Below are 17,826 nucleotides of genomic sequence, written 5' to 3'. Positions count from 1 at the left end.
CAGGAATGTTTACAGATACTTGGATCTAACTTCGACGAACGCCTGGCAGTAGCAAGGAAAGTGCTCAGTAGTTTTACCGTCCTCTCCACATGCTCCATATTTAAGATACAAATTGTAAAGGAACTTTTTGCCAAGTTGACTCGTAATGAAGGAATCGTAAATAAAATATACATCGTTCTTTAAAGGTGAACACTAACAGTTTTTAAAGAATTTAACAGGAAGTGACATTTTAAATCTAAGATTCTATCATACAAACAATGTTCAAACAAAAATTGTGCCTACATATAGCAGACAGACAGACCTTCTGACCTTTTAATCACCGCTTTAAAAAACTTTGTCGTTTAAAAAATTAATTACAATTTCAAATGAGTACGTTTCTGTGGTTCATGGCTTTCGATTTTTTTTTTCGTTTGAAATTTTCAAATCATTGAAACAGAGGCATGTCAATTGTACGAAATAACAAATCCAAAGTCCACATCTGTTAAGAGTTTATTGTTTTTTATTTTTCATTACAACGTCTCTGGGGGATACTCTAATTGTAGATGTCTTTCTTTTTTTGTTTGGTCTCTTGTTCGCTTCTTGTCTTTGACTTTTTTGTTTTGAGTATTGAACAGTTTTTTGTTCGCTTTTTTATAAAATGTTTCTTATATGACGTTTACTACTCTTCTAAATATGTGGACTCAGTCAGTTTCTAATCTATTTTTTTCCTTGTTTTATTGTTGTTTTGTGTTCCATTGTTTGGAGCCTGTTGGTTTTTAATACTCAATTTTGTCATCGTTGTAAGTTTGAGGCAGAAAAAAAACACATCCCTACACACCATTAATAAAAAGTAAATGAATTGGATGTGGTACGATTTAGTGGTGGTGGTGCTAACACTACTTCTATTATAATGTTTAGTGTGAGTAATGTATCTCAAACATACATTAATATAGGTTTGTGCTAGTGTTTATTACTAACATATACTTATACCAGTAGTTTTTGGTGACATGAAAGTGAAAGTACGCCATTGATAGTTTACCAGTGGTAGTTAAAGTAATCAAACGAGTCTCTTTTGGTTTAACAAACTTGGTTTAAGATAACAGAACAAATGTAAAATGTTTAAAAATGATACATTGACATTTTGCAAATCTATTGGATTATGTATGCTACAACATGACTATGGTTTTGTAATAATAAATAACAACACATAAAAGCAACAGCTACAACAAGTACAAAACTATATATGAATTAAATTCGTATTCATATCTCGCTTTCAATTCTTTAACATTTTGATTTTTTTGTATCTTCTAGTCGTTTGCTGTTTGAATTAAACAAATTCGAAAAAAAACTGAAAATTGCGTTATGATTTTCATAAAAAAGCAACAAGAACAATGTTGTAAAGTGATTCTCTAGACATTTAAAGGGGCATGTTGTTCATGTCATTGGGGATGTTAAGAAAGAGACGACACATTACATTGATGTGGTCTTTGATGGTGGTATTGATGACGCTGTCGGGTGAGAGAGTTTTCAGTGCCTTGATTTACAGTTTTTTTTCTTTTGTAACATGTTTATATTATATATACTTTTCTTTAAGCAATGTACCAAAGTCTTTGACTTCTATTTCCACAACTTTGGGTTCAATGGCAACATGGAATGATCTTTATATATTTCATAAATAACTGAGTGAGATTTGGACCGGATCATAGAGAAATGCTTAAGGTAAAATTATTACCATACTGATGGTTGTCTTATTGAACTTACTTGATTGATTTGATGAACTTACCCATAGTATAGATAACTCTTTTTTTGCGTTTTATAGTCCTAAATGTTTAAGGTTTGAATTATGTGAGCTGTAGAATCAGACTCATATCTTAACTAAGCTTAATTTCCTTTTCAATTGTGTTAAGTGGCCTCCGGTAGGTTAGTGGTTAGTGTTCTAGTCTGGTAGACGGGAGGTGGTGGGTTCGATTCCTACCTGAGACAATGGTTAAGGAGCGTACAACAGGCCCGATAGAGGCCTAGGTGGAACCTGGCTGTGAATACATTGATTTCTTGACATGACGTGTGAGTTTTCTTCCTCAGTTGACACATGTGTCGAGTTGAAAATTGGCGTTTCACTTTGGAAATATATAGTGACTTCCACCAAATCCCATTAATACATATGAGCATCACTTTTTGGGATTAAGCCTTGGCATAAGGTGCAATGATAAAATTCCGCTAATTCTGTTTCAACTATTACAAAACTAACATTTAATTTGTGAACCGTTACAACAAAATTAAGCAAGAAAATAAAGCCATTATTTCTACAAAACATACTCAGAAAAATAAATGGATAAATGTTCATAAATTTATCTATTCAGTTATTAAATTTAGAATTTTAGAATGCGTTGTTTTCGGTTTAACGAGCAATATATCTGTTAAAATTTTTAATTTACACGCACATACACATTATATTAGCAATGAGAAAGTAGTGCAATATTCCACTTGCCATTTGATATTTTTAACCTATTTAGATCCAACTTTCTACAACTACATAGCGCCAGCGAGTTCAAGAAGAAAAACAAAACATACAACATACATATCTATAACACGAAAAATTTTAAAATTTTCTTAAATAAAAATTCTACATAAATTGTAATAATTTAAAATAACATACAACTTGTGTGAATGTAAGTATTAAAGTGTGTATGTATGTTTGATAGTCTGATGCTGCTATCATTGATAAATCATCTCAGATACAAATTTGTATCTGTTTATCTGTAATAATAATAACAACAACAATAATAATAAACAAATATAAATAAAATGTATGTCCAGACTAAAATGCTCATTCATTCACATACATATGTGTGTACATATGTTTGTATGTACATATTTATATTAGAGTGCTTGTGCTACCCAGTTGTTTGTTGTGAATTTAAGAGAAACGAAAATATTTCAACTGTCAGAGTTTCACATACTCGAGCATGCCACAGAGTCAGTGTTGCCACAAACGGAAAGCAAATTATTTTATTTAATTCTATTTATCAACTAGATAAATGTCTTGGCTTTTAGTAGTCGCTAATGACTTTTTGGTTAAATCTACATACATCTGTAGGTTTTCGGTCGATTTACTACTAGAGTATAGAAATAACAGGATACAAGCCGATGGGTCTGACTAGAACATACAGTCCGACAAGATAGTAAAGAAGAAGTTAATTATAACTTTGTTATACTCGTCAGTATAACAAAATTCCCTAATTCCCGATTATAGGAAGAAATTCCATATTATTCTCATTTAATTTTTACAACAAAAAAATTGTAAATTTCAAATAATTTAACGCTTATTATTCACCAGTTAAATTTTTTATTAAATAACATTATCATTAAACAATAATTTATCAGTTACGGAACAGTGGTAGGCTTATATATACACAAATACCAAAGAAGACTACGTCAGTGGCAAGCCTGAAATAAAACCAAATTAACGAGTCACAAACCACCGCACAGTGTGTATACATACCACACTAAATATAAATACTACATACTCGTTTGTACACTTCACTTGTTTCGTTGTTCCGCTTTTTCTACAGTTTTGTGGCTCATTGGCATTTTGATTTTGATTGCCCGTGTTGTTGTGCGTATTCGCGTTGAGGAGTTAAACACAGCTGTGGATATATTTTGTTTTTGGGAAACACATACGGATACACACACGTACATACGGACACAATGGAAATCTAAAATGCAATAAAACCCAGCAAAATGATTTGGTTTTAGGCTTAATGGTAAGGGTAGGAAAATATTTTTAATTTTATCTCGAAAACTTATAAAATTTAATATCTGAATCTTGCAAATTGATTGAAATGATTTGTACAATTCATTAACTAATTTCTTATGTAAACTAACTATTATTTTTGAGGATTTATTTGAGTAAAACCGATCAAACGAATATTGTAAATGGTGTTTATGGTTCGAATATGGCAAAAAGACATTTTTCAACTGTAGACGATGATATCTTGAAAACATAGTACCTGGGTTTAGACATTCTCATACGACTGTGTCCTAAAGTGTCCAACTTAATTCAAGCAAAAACAACTGAACCGTGATAACAGAATGATCTTGAATTACATAGGTCGACAAAATTAAAAAAAAAATTAAGGCCGTTTTCAGAATGCAGTAAAACAATATTTAAAATTTTATATAAAAACCCTAAAAATTGTTTTCTTTTCTTCTTTCTGAATATACATACAATTGTAAGGATTAAAAGGCCCTAAATACGAATCTGAGATTTTTCCATTACATCTTGAGTTTGAGATACCGAGGCCTAAATTTTGAAAAATGTCACATATAATCATATCTGTCTTTAAAGAACTATATCTCGAATCCCAGATGTGATGGGATTTCACCCAGCACATGTGGTTTAAGTATTAACAAACTAGTTCTTGACATTCTTACTTACCGAATTTCTCATGGCTGGAAAGTAGGATTCAATTATTCTTTAAAACTCAATATGATCTCTCACCTAACTGAACTACTTCAATGCGATCGTTAATACAATTCAATGTTAGCAGGATGTACACTAAATCCGCAGATATACACCTAGGCTACTATTGGGTATATTATGTACTTATTTTAATGGAAAATGTTTGTTCGTTACAACAAGAACCTTTTAAAGTATTCACTAAATGCATTAACGCCCGATGTTCGGAATCTCAGTTTCCTGGACGTAATTCCTAATATTATGCTACTCTTATTTTTATACATTTGAATATCCATCAAAGTCACTACACTACTGTCTATTGGAACGAGAAAAGGTACTTACGCTGACAGTCGGATATAAGACTTTATAGATTATTGCACTGGAGGCGTGGTTTTCACTGTTCTTTTGATATGATGGAACATATTTTTCCTACATATGTCATATCTTCATCTAAGTACATGTTCATTTGTCGGCTATTGGCTTATATATCAAACTTGGATTGGATCTAGTCCCTGATCCAATCATAATAGTTTCGTATCAGTTTCGGGTAAAATATTCTTAGACTTAAACCAAAACTTCCTGTATTTTGAATTATTAAAAGTGATCGTAATAAAAACATACACTAGAAGCAGTTAAGTAAGCAATCACACTACTAATTGCTTACAAGTAGGCAATATTTGTATTTTGGGTGAAATGTTAGCGATTATGTGCATAATTCGTACACGTTTACAAACGTACATACATAAATATGTTGGCATGAGCTTAAGTGTGTGTGATTGTACACTGCACAATGTGCAGTCATGTAAAAAATGAGCATGAGAGCATTTACATACACCACTCACTCATTTATTCAGTCACTCACTCACTTCTCTTATCGTATAAAATTTAATTTGTTGTGTTATTTTACTTCATACGAGGTTAACATCTCAGTTTTAAACTCTCACTTTTTGTTGTTATTGTTGCTATACATATTTTGTATTAATATTTTGTTGCTGTTTTTAAATTGCGGTTTCAATTTATTGTTGCTGTTTTTGAAAGAATGGGATTTTCTATATAGAATAACATTCGGCGTTGATAAATTGTTCATGTACTTTTGCTAAATCAAATATTCGTGCAACGAAAGAAAGAAGTTTTATCATTGCCACCACAAACAGCAGCAACAGTCAGTCGGATCTTTATATTATTTTCCTCTTTTTAAATGCCACCTACAACAACACCCTTCCTTTTAATATGAACTCATTATAAAAAATTATCTTTGCTAGTTGTTGGTGTAGTTGTTTTTGTTGTTGTTACCGCATAATTAGTGCGATTTATAATTTTAAGTATTGTTTTTGTTTTTCTCATACTTATACCTCTTTTAGTTTATTTTGTTGCTGTTGTTGTTTTCAGCACTTGATTGCCATTCCAATTGATGACGTTTTATGGCTCTTCATTTTCATACTTATTAAGTTTGTTGTTGTCGTTGTTGCTGCTGCTGTTAATTAGCTCTTCACTGTTTAATGTGTATTTGTGTTTTTTCTTTTTCTCTGTTAATGTTAGTTGTGTTTTTGCTGTTGTTGTGCCGTAGTTGTGTGTAGTGTTGTTATTGTGTCATACTCAATTCAAAACACAATTTTTATTTGTTCTGTTTTTTCCTTCTGGTTGTTGTTTTTGTTTTCATAATTTAAATTTTTAGTTTGCCAGATTTGTTGTTATTGCTGTTGTTGTTGATGTCAAACAGACAACACAATTTTTAATATTTTGTGTTAATTTTTCATTGTTTTTGCTGTTTTATTTTTTTTTAATTTTATTGATATTATTGTGGTTTTTTGTTGGCATTTTCTACGTTTATTTAAACAAAGCAGAAGCTCAACAATATTTTAATTGTTTTCAATGATTCACTAAATGATTTATTTTTTTTGTTGTACAGAAATCTGTACTCATTCGCAAATGAACAGGCTTTTTTATTTTATTTGGTTCTTTTTTTTGAGAATTGTTCACTGTATATATTTTGTAATTCAGGGTTGTTTTTGCTGTTTGTGTATTTTAAATTTATTTACTATATTTATATTTTAACGAATTAAATTTTTATGATAAATATAAAATACACGACTCGTGCACACACAAAGCTTACAAAGATTTGTTTTGCAAACGGGATAGACAGACAGATTTAATTAAAATAATTTAACAGAATCATTACTTTGGAAAAAACTTATTGAAATTTTATAGGAGGGCAGGTTAAAAAAGTATGGAATTTTTATAAAAAAAAATTATTTCGGCGTAAGAAAAACTTTTTGTGGATCAAAATTGCAGGTCTAGATTAGGTTGGCAAGTCGTCCTTGCAGTGTCATTACTGAGGACACAGAGAAGCGTATTAGGACACCGGGTTCATAAACCAAAATATATTGTCGCAGAAATATATGAGCCTTTCGTTCGGATATCAACTTCCCATAGGTAAGTTAAGTCATTCAAGAAAGTGCTACCTAGTAGTTTCAACCAATCATCTGGTAACTCCTGCCTAAGTCATTACTGGATAATTTTCTTTTTGCGTGTCACCACCGCCGTTAAGCTCCGTTAGTTTACATTCGAAACGATAGGTATATTAAGTCATGCAAGAAAGTGCTAACTATCAGATTCATTCTATGTACTTAAGGCATAATCATCAATTCACAAACAAAATCTTTACTCTTTAATGTCATCACGGACAATTTCGAGGTAAGGACTTCGGGGCAAGATGTAACTAAATTCAAAACTTAAGCTTACTAATGAATAATAAATAAGGATTATATCTTAATTCATTGAACACTAAAAAAATCTACACTAAAATGGTTGATATTTGTATTGAATTTCCTACTCCCTTTATTTTATCTAATTTGCTTGATTTTTTGCTATCGCAACTAAATTAACAAGAAAACATTAGCAACAAAATTGATATCATTCCCTATTACTCGCCAAAATTAAATGTATTAAAGGTAGAAAAAAAAACAACTAAAAATTCCAATAAAGCTGTTTGTGTATTAAGGTATAAAAACGAAACCTTTTTACGGTATATTCATAAGCTCTATTAAATTTACCAATTATCAATAACAACAAAAGAATTTATCACAAAAATCACGGAAGGAAAAAAAACACAGCAACAACAAATACAGAAGAATCAAAAGACAAAACCACAAAAATCGAATCAAACAATTTCGTTCAAAAGTACAAAACAACAATACCATCACATAACAGCAACTGATGAAAAGACAGAAAGACAGCAGAAATAAAAGTTATATAAAAAAACAAAAATTAATGGAAATCCACTGCTAAACGATTAAATATCATACGCGTCGACATCACAATCAAAATCATAAGAAAAAAACACAAAAGTAATACAAACTGAATAAAATGAAAAAGAATCATCATTCTCATACCGAATCATCATCATCAGCAGTAGCAAACGGCATTATCATCTATATACAGTAAGTAATAAACAGAAAGCAATGGGAAAATGTGTAGCAATCATGTTAAAACTCGTACAGTCATATTGACAAACATACATACAACCATTCATTCATTCAATCATCCATCCATGCATTTATCCAAACAGAACGACCATCCGACCACCATTATTATCACACCAAACCATCACAACTTCAAACAATTCCAATACGTTATTATCGCTGATACTTACACCTCATACTTATGTAGATTTTAACAGTGATGGGGCTATTGGTACTTTTTATATTTAGAAAAAAATACTAGTTCAGACTATTTGTTTTTGCTATAATCTATAGATTTTCCTTTTCTTTTTTTTCTAAAAAAGTACTTTTTGACCTTTTCCTGTAACGGAAATTCATCACACATAAACAAATAATATAAACTATCACAACACACATACACTGGCATCATGAGAATTATAAAAAAAGCAACAAACATAACGACTAACAGTGGCTCAAACAAATGATGAAAAATGTTGAATGTGAAAAAATCCCGACTAAAATACACAGTCGAAAGGTGAGCTCAACAGCCAGTCAGTAGAAGACAAAAACTACAAAAAAAATCAAAAGCAAACAACAGTCAACAGAAATGAAAATGAAGAACGAAGAAAAAACCTTGTCCATGATGGAAACAAGGCAAAAACTGAAGGTACTACAAACATTTGAATCTACATGGTATGAGTACAATCGAACAAGACAATCAGTACGTTTAAATGGCTGTCCGTCTATCTATCTATATGTACGATTGTCTGTATGTATCTATGAGCCTGTTGTTCACATGTACAATGTTCTTCATTCTATAGAGAAATATTAATTCATACAAAAGAATAGAATATTATTTTTATTTGGAAAAAAATACAGTAAGTTAGCAAGTGTATGCAGAGATGTTGCATGAGTATCCAACGAATATCTGTATATTTCAGTTTGAATGTCTCACTTTTCACGTACATCTTTGACCATTTGTTTCATATAAAATATATGAATGTACAACGATCCAGCCAGCCAGTCATTTCATTCAACCAACATCCATCCATTCCAACACCAAAAACCTCTGTTGCCTGCATTTTGGTATCGTATCCACCATACGACAATTGTCAGTTACAGCAGCAAGTGCCACAAGTTACTACTACTCCACTCATAAGTATGTTTGTACGTATGTACGGACAAACTGACATACCCTACTACTTTCCTAACAAATATACACATTTACTTTCTGTATTGCTTGTAACTGCTGCTTGTGGCAGCAACAAAAAAAAAAAAATAAAAAAAGCAAGGAAAAAAGGAAGCGAAAATCCCAAAATAAATTCATAAAAATCATACAAAGTAGGAAGAGTTTAGAGCGCGGTTAACAAAAGTACTCGTACTTAGTTTAAAAAATTCCAACTGTATAAATGGGAAACGAATGTAACAAACCACAGAGCTGCGATATTCATAATTCCAGCTTAAGCTAAAAGGGATCAGGGGTATTTAAATTTGGAAAGGGTGATGAATGGTGGCCAATGGTATGATAATAACCATCTAGAATGAGAAACAATTGTAAGCGCCATAGTAAATAGTCGAGTTAAAGTTGTGCATTAGGGTATACGTTATATGATACATTTATTTAAATGTGCAGAGAAATTAAAATTTCTATCCAAATATCCATTCTAGTTTACATATATAGATACATTTATTATTGTTTAGATTCACTTTAGAGTTTTATTTTCTTTTTCTAAGTTTATAAAAATTAATGTAAAATCTGAAAGGTTTGATCACAACTATTTTTTACAAATTAAAAAGTGAAATTTTGTAACAAGGTTATTTGAAGAGAATACTGAGATCATTTCGGAATACTCGGAAAGAACTTTTCCGTTCTTTTCTTGGTGTTGCCCATTCATGTTCATCATATGTATTTGATATAGGTACTGGGGAAATATAAATACCATTTTATAAAGCAGTTTCGCCCAAGTACTGTTTAGCATGGAACAAGTAATTACTCAACATATTAACATTGAATTCATCATATTATGATTAAATGCAGTCGTAATATTTCACCCAATATAACCATAACTGTGTTCATGTTTAATCATTTACACTTTATTTAATACGATCTTGTACATATAAACAACAGAACTGATAAAAAAACCTCTTAACAAATTGCGATATCAAAAGATTGTTAAAAATGAATATATATTGAAAATTTCTTAACCATATTATGATCGGACATTTGATATTTAAATGTATGTTTAATAATTGCAAATGATATAAACAGTTTGAAGTTATCAGTATTTAGTTATTGTGAAAAAAATTATTTGTCAATGAATCATCATAAACAACTTTGTGGAGAAAATTCAAAAGCATGTTTTCGCAACGTCAATATAGACCGAGAAGAATGTTTCTTTGAATAGATGAGAGTTTAAAATCTACAATTATCTAACAAAGAGGACACAAAAGTGTCGATTGTCTTCATCATCGTTTACAAAGAAAACATCATCTGTGACGAAATAGAACCAACTAGTTGGTTAGACGTAAATGGAAATCACGGTTTTTTCGGATGTTAAAATTAGTTTTATATATGTATGTTAATGTTGTCATATCTTGATGAACCACTCTATTGTTCATTTTATTGCAGGCAAAATATTTTGAAAATTTTTTATTTTGTTTGCTGTTTTTTTTTTATTAAAGTTGTATTTTTTGTTTTCACGAATGTGCCCCTTCGTAAATGTTTCAACATGCAACAAACACTTAATTATTCGTTATTCCCTTCCTATTTTAAAGAGGCTGCAATGTATAATGCCTAAACAGTCCTTAGTCTTCACTTCCACCACCTACCAACTAACAAATGGTCATTTATTAATAACTTAAGCAAGGTGGCATCACTTGCAATTTGTATCTAGATTGTTGGATGCTTGTATCTGTAGCTGGTTGTTTATAAAGGTATTTAATGTTTGATATTTCAGGCTCATCGTTGTGTTTAAGGTTTTCATTTTAGTGTTTTTAAGAACATTTTTTATTTTTTTTTTTGAATTCTAGAAAAAATCAAATCATATTATGATTCTTTATTTTTTTTGTTCTTTTAAATGCTTAAAAAGCAAAATAACAGCTAAAGCTACAACAAATATATTTATATTGAAAAAACAAACAAAGCGAAAAGTTATTTGTAGAGCAACAAACAAAAAAACTGAATATTGTGGAATTTATGTATATACATACATATGTATGTATGTATGTATGTATGTATGTATGTATGTATGTATGTATGTATGTATGTATGTATGTATGTATGTATGTATGTATAGCTGTATGTCCAGTGCAATTTATATTTGTTGTATGCCATTCACAATCATAGAGTTTTCCACTTTCAGTTCCCACTCTTCATCCTCCCTTAACATTATGTTTTTTAATAAGAGTTTCAATAAAAAATATATCTAAGTATGTTTATTTGTATAACACAGTATGAATCTCCAAGTATGAGTTTGTTTACTGCAGCGGTCGGTTCATTTAGACAACAGAGACCAAAAGAAATCAGCTCTTTACATATAAATAATACAAGCAAAATTTTGAAAAACACCAATATTCGAGCGTTTTCTAACTGTCAGATTGAATAAAAACTTTAAATTTAAAACAAATATTAATATATTGCTTTGTTCTCTTTATGACGATCAATAATTTACTATACTCGAGTATAGTGGAAGAATGTAGTTATTGATAGTGTGGGGAGACATAATTTAATTGGGTTGAACTTTTGCTGTTGGACATTTTAATTGTCATCAGAAACTTTTTGATTTAATTATGCATTTGGTTATTGTCCATGTATTCTCTTTAGTTATTACTCTTTATTGGAGTTAAATGTGTTTATTAGTGAATACATGTGTGCGTATATGTGTGTAGGTCTGTTCTTCTTTTTTTATGTTTATAAGTGAATTGGGAAAATCACTATATTAAATCATGCATGAATTAATTAATAACTGATTCCCAAGCAAATTAATAACATATTTGAATTGTGATGTAAACGCTTTGTTGTTGCAAATTGTAAATAATATTGATTTTGCGTAGATTTATATAAATTTAATTATATATGGAAATTTTACTCCAAACGCTAAAACGTATAACATATACATAAATATGTTGCTCAGATGTCGTTGTATGGAAGATTCAATTTTCTTCTAGCACGAGCTCCTATTTTACATTGCCTTGTCAATATGGTTACTATCGCTTTTATCTTAAATCTTAGAATCCATCAAAAACTATGCGTCATTCTAGCATCATAAAGAAGCCAGGTTTGCTTTAAAGTTGAGACAATGATCAGGGATGTCCATCTGATTTCAGCAGTCCCGAGAATGTCGTATTGAATTAGAAACTCACAGCAGGAATGTGTGAGCTATCGATAGCTATCGCTAGTGTATCCGCAATATTATTCTTTGCAATATTATTCTCGGCACTCAGAGTAGCTCTAGGTTTTAATTGTTCGCCACCCCGTAGAGAGAAATTCAACAACGGCGAAACCATTTGGATGTCTTAAAGACTCCACCTAGAGATTTGATGGCAGGCTGACAATCAGTGCCGATTCGAATATTCCTGTTGAAAATCCAATAGTTCCTCATTCAGTTTGCCACTCTTTTTATGGCTGAGATTTCAGCCTGTAATGTACTGCATTTGTCATGCAAATAGAAGCTCATTAAATAAGGGGATATAGAATGTTCCTCTCTCACCATTTGCTGACTTTGAGTCGATACACTGTGAATCAGAATTAGCTGGACCTACATCCAATTTGCCACTCTTTTTATGGCTACAATTTACAGTTTTTAGCCTGTTATATAGTGGTCGTGTGACTTGAAGTTCACTACTTTATTAAACAAGGGGATATATGTAGAATACTCCTCTCTCAGCAGTTAGTGTAGAAACACCTATGTCTATGGCTTTATTATAAGCGTAGATGGCAATAACTGTCTTAGAGTCTCTCGATTTGACATTCAGATTCTATGAACGTTTCTAGAATCTAGATTCTAGAACGATGTCCAAGTATTTTGCACAATGAGTAAATTGCTAGATTACCGAGGAAATAGTGGCATTGTCATATGAGTCATTATGAGTCAGTAATTTACTGATGAATCGAGAAGGCTGTTGACAGATATTTAACACGTCCAGTATGGATAATATATTTTTCTAGTAGAACAATACTTAATGTTCTTTCAATGTCAAGGAAGGACACTAATGCAAATTCAACGTGCTCATGGCATTTTTCAACAAAACCCACTGGCGAATGTAGAGCAGTCAATAGATTAACACTTCATACATACATGTTGAGACGCGGAAAACAGATCAGGATTAATCGTATTCTTATTGTATATATGTAGATCGATAATTTCTTCCAAATTTTTTAAGATGAATGAGGAAAGAGTGATTAGTCTGAAATCTTTTTATAGTTAACATAATTCAAAACTTCTAAGACGACTAATATTATCATATTTTTCTATAATTTCAAGTGTCAAAAAATATTCACATTTAAAGGAAACTCTGCCCCTTAAATATTTAAGGGCAGAATTATAAAACTTAAATCTCTATATAAAAATGAGAGGACAATACATTCTAAGCGATACTTAATGTATATTTTATTTTATCACCAGTAAAATGTGTGGAGAATATAAATTCGAATATAATTTTCTTTTCTTTTATTTAAGTTATTTTTAAAATCTTTCCCAAAAGCGAGGAATTATTTGCTTTCGTTAAAAATGAAAAGAAAATATTGAGTAATTTTTATTGATTGACTAGCATTTGATAGAAATCGTAATCGTAAAACCAAAGAAAGAAAATAAAAACCATTAAATAACGTCTTTCATTTTGTCCTCTAAGTGGCAACATGTACAACGTTCAGGGAATCCAGCTGACATGAATATTACACAAACATACACACTTTCATACATACACATAGAAACAAAGTTTGTCTTGGGTGTTCCGTAGAAAAAAAGGACATTTTAATAAAACTTTATGTAACCACAACATGGAGGGATATTATAATGTACATACGTGTATGCGGCTGTGTGTATGTATCTAGGAGAGTGTATTTGACTGTTGTGAATGATGATGGTGTGCGTGTGTATTTATTAAATGACATAGACATAAACATTTAAGTAACCCAATTTTTTTATGATCTAAATACAAAATTTCAAATTAAACCACTTCAATAAAACAACTGCCACAACAAACACATAGAAATAGATGAACCAGAAGACGAAGAAGAAAATGTTTAATGAAAAGTGTTAAAATGTTTTTAACCCCTCTTCACAAAGATACAACAACAACAACAAGAGCAACAACGGCAAATGGAAAAAAATTAAATAAATAAACACTTTTGTATCTACTATTTAAGACCATATAAATAATGAAAATATACAAACATACACACACACAGATACTTAAACACAAACACACATTCATACAGACACTTGCACGATACCAAGATACGGCAAAACCAAACCAAACAATAAACATTAGAGCAAGAGCTAAGAGTACCAGCAAAAAAAAATAAATAAAATTCATATTTATATTTTTACACTGACTGAAGCACTGTTATAACGCCCGGCAGTGAGACAGTCAGTGAAAAAATATTAAGTGAAACCATTTGCAGCGTTCACGCTCTTTTTTTTGCCGATATGTGTGCGTGTGATTGTAAATAAATTTTCACAGCTGATACGAATGAAGCGTTTAATTTTATGATGTCACTTGTTAAACAAGTCGCTATATGTATGTATGTCTATCTGTCTGTTTGTCTGTCCGACCCTCTACTCAAAATCTACCAGATACATAACGCAGTAGCGGCAGCAGGAACCAACAAAAATCAAATTAACATGAACGTCATACATGCGATTAAAAATACAGAGAGAAAAAATAATGTTCTTTTGTTTTTATTGTCACACGCGGAGAAAAAACATTTACCAAAAAAGAGAACAACAGAGTTTTATAGAGAGACAAAATTACATATTCTGCTAATAAAGAGCATAAAACTTAAAGAGATATGCATATAAAGAGTATTTTCTTGTCAGAGATACATTTATTTTTTGTATCTTATGGATGTGTAATAATATTGTTTAAAATTTACAGAAAAAACACACACACAAAAATTTAAGTATTTAAAAAGTAATTAAGAAGAGGTCATAAATATACCAAGCTGCATGCTTAATAAGAAATCAACAAACAAATTATTTTCTTTGATGCTTATAAAATAATACAAAGTATCTTGAAGATACTTTTCTAAAGATGTCAGTTTAATAAATTTAATGAATTGTTCAAACAATTTTGTTTATGTTAGAAAAATATTTAATTATTTGTAACTTATTTAAGCTTAAGTTGTTTTTCTTGCTAATTTATGTTTTGTTTTACACTTCCAGTTATTACAACAAGACATTTTAAAGAAAAAAGAAAGAAACTAAAATAGCAATAACAACAACATAAAAGCAATGACAATAGCATAATTTTCATTTTCTATAAACAATATTAAATATACATAGTAGTGACGCCGCATTTTGTCGTCTACTGACCCTGAAATACATTTCATAGATACTTGTTTGCAAAAGATACAATAACAACAGCAACAACAATAGCAAACAAACGCAAACACATACTCAGTTACTCAGTTAGTCGTATTCGTGAGTATGCCCCGAGTATCGAATTGTTTGGATGGTTGGTGGCTCTCCACCATCAAAAACAAACAAAACAAAAAAAAACCGACAGAGGGACGTTCATACATATGACTGGTAGGACGGACAGACTGAAATACACATAAAATATTTTCAGTTTACTTGGATTTACTTGTGCTTACCGGCTGTTGTTTAGTCTTCTACAGCTAACGGTATGACTGAGTGCCGGGCTGGGAGCCTAACTAACTGACGGATGGCCTAAGCGTCAGTCTACATGTCAGGCCAACTTGCATGGCTAAATAAAAATTGAATTTATGGCTTTGGTTTCTCCTCTACAAATGTTGTGCTCTACGTTTGGGGTTTTTTTGGTTGTTGAATCGTATGTACATTTGTTTGTAGTTGTGTGTTTCTTTTTTTTAGTATTTTTGTTTCACTTTTTAGCACATACATACCCACAAGTTTTTTTCTAGTTTACATTGCTGCCGTTGTGTTTTTGTTTTTCTTAAGTACATTTTGAAATTTTTTACAATAAAAGCATAAGAAGCGTCTTAATGTTCACATGCAAAATAGCGCATAATTATCAGTGTAAAATTGTAATGAATGTTGGTTGTATGTTAAAAATGTACAAAATAAATACCATCACTCTACTCTACAATAACTTAGATAGTTACACATACTAAATTATAAAGAAACAAAAACACTAGCCGTGAACATATGTATGTACAACAATATAGTATCAATGAAATTTTAAACATTAAATATCATAGATAATCATACATGCCTGCGTTGAATAAATCCAACATAAATAGATAGATACATTTTCAAGATATTTAGAAATATTTTGAATAAGTCTGACATATTTAAAATCTATTGAAATGCTTAAAATAAATACATAATTTAATTTAAGAGTAAAGTTAATTAAAATTACTATTTAAAACGTTGTACGTATTAGAGGACATTTTTTATACATATAGCCACGGCTTTAATCGATGCGTACTACTATACCGGATACGCGACATACAAACATACACATATAAAATTCTAACGTTACTGACTGGCTGATTGATTCATCATCTCACAGCCTAAATGATTGAAGCTAAAACGGATCAATTTAGGGAATAAAGGGCTAAAAACTGTATTTTGTTAGATTTTTTTTCACCGCATGTACACAACTTTTTGACTCCTTCTTCAAGTTTATTATTCAGTATTTATTATTTCAATAGGAAGGAAAATGAATCAAACAGGGGAAAACGGGAAGTTTGAAACTCTTCAATTTTTCATACAAAATTTGGTAAATTGTTATAAATAAGGCAGTAAATACATATGCTAATGGAGTATTAGTTGGAACTTTGGTACAAAGAACTATTTTTAATGTGGTACTTTTTGATTTTTTTTTTTATAATACTAGCTATACCTAGTGTGCTTTGCAATATAAATATAAAACCTACTTAATAATTTTGAAGATTCTAGTTTTTCAAACGTAAATTAAGGTTTTCATGAAATCGACGAAATACTTAAAAAAAATCTAATAGTTTCCCAGATATACGAAATTTTGCATTTAAGTCAGGTGCCTCATTGAAAGTCCGCCCGTTATTCTGTAAATGTTCACATGAATGTCAAAGATATTCATGTAGAATTGAATGATTCTTGGTCTAATAGTTTAAATTTTAAGATAAAATATCTCGAAGAATGATATATTTATAGCAGAGGTTAAACCTCTATTTTAAAGTCGGCAGATTGCATATTCAGATGACATAATAGATTTTATAAATATAGCTGTCTTTCCGTCTATATAAGGTTTCAAATATGGTAAAAAAAGGTTCTAGGACATGATGTAATGAAAAGCTTAAATGTCAGATTCGGATTCTTTAGAAATGTTTCGACTTTTTTCACAAATAACCCAAGCCAACAAGGGTTATTTGTGTTTACGAATTCCTATCAAACCAAAATTCCTACCTTCAATAGCTTCAATAGGCTTCGTCCCCGTTTCAGAAAATGTTTCTAGACTGATTTGACTACTTTAAGGAATATTACCATTTTAATGATATTACATTATTATGAATTTTTTATAAGTATGTATAAACTACCAATACATTGACACTTCGATGTCTTCGTATTCGATTAATGCTAAATATGAATACATATTGCTAATCAGATGAGAATAAATTGATCAGTTTCAAATGACGATATCAACGGATGTCCCAGCTAAAGCAGTAAAAAGTGTTTTTACCTTGTCGTTGTTGTTATTATTGGTTGTTTTTTTATCAATTTACATCATACAATTTTCTTTTTTTAAAAAAACCTATTGACGTTA

At 30.6% G+C, this 17,826-nt stretch overlaps 2 long non-coding RNA genes across 2 annotated transcripts; one reads left to right on the top strand and one right to left on the bottom strand.

The window, feature by feature from the left end:
• Nucleotides 1-3,309: 3,309 nt before the first annotated feature.
• Nucleotides 3,310-4,968, bottom strand: LOC124419048. The gene is made up of 3 exons (XR_006940358.1): nucleotides 4,781-4,968; nucleotides 3,507-3,695; nucleotides 3,310-3,426 (listed from the first exon to the last, which is right to left on the bottom strand). It is a non-coding gene; the product is annotated as an uncharacterized LOC124419048 (long non-coding RNA).
• Nucleotides 4,969-6,554: 1,586 nt separating this feature from the next.
• On the top strand, nucleotides 6,555-9,437 carry LOC124418946. The gene is made up of 4 exons (XR_006940324.1): nucleotides 6,555-6,663; nucleotides 6,731-7,878; nucleotides 8,223-8,756; nucleotides 8,820-9,437. It is a non-coding gene; the product is annotated as an uncharacterized LOC124418946 (long non-coding RNA).
• Nucleotides 9,438-17,826: the final 8,389 nt, after the last annotated feature.

Source organism: Lucilia cuprina, chromosome 3, assembly GCF_022045245.1.
Source record: "Lucilia cuprina isolate Lc7/37 chromosome 3, ASM2204524v1, whole genome shotgun sequence".
Classification (NCBI taxonomy): Eukaryota; Metazoa; Arthropoda; class Insecta; order Diptera; family Calliphoridae; genus Lucilia; species Lucilia cuprina.
Note: the sequence above shows the minus strand (reverse complement) of the source record. Positions and strands in the feature narration are given on the sequence as shown.